A 367-nucleotide genomic window follows, 5' to 3' on the forward strand; every position below is an offset into this window, starting at 1 on the left:
TGCCTCACTCAGCTGACATATCTGCCAGTCAGCAGCCAGCCAGGCCAAGCAGTCAGTGCTGAAAGGGGCTTTCTAGTCTCCAGTGCACTCCTCAGACTGTCTACAGGCAAGATGCTTAAAATGCAAGATCAAGTGCCTGCTGAACCGAAACTTTTACTGAAGATCTACAGCAGCCTTTGACACCAATTTCTGTTTTGTCAGGTGTTTTTGTGCAACTGAAACCGAATAGTTTAGGTCCTGCCTCCCTCCAGAACTTCGCTATCAATACAACACCAAGAGATACTGGTGTACTAGGCTGCAAAGAACAGCTATAACTGTGCTATAACAAAACCAGGGAGTGTGTTATAAGAATTCACGAGATGTCAAA

Source organism: Seriola aureovittata, chromosome 5 (genome assembly GCF_021018895.1).
Source record: "Seriola aureovittata isolate HTS-2021-v1 ecotype China chromosome 5, ASM2101889v1, whole genome shotgun sequence".
Classification (NCBI taxonomy): Eukaryota; Metazoa; Chordata; class Actinopteri; order Carangiformes; family Carangidae; genus Seriola; species Seriola aureovittata.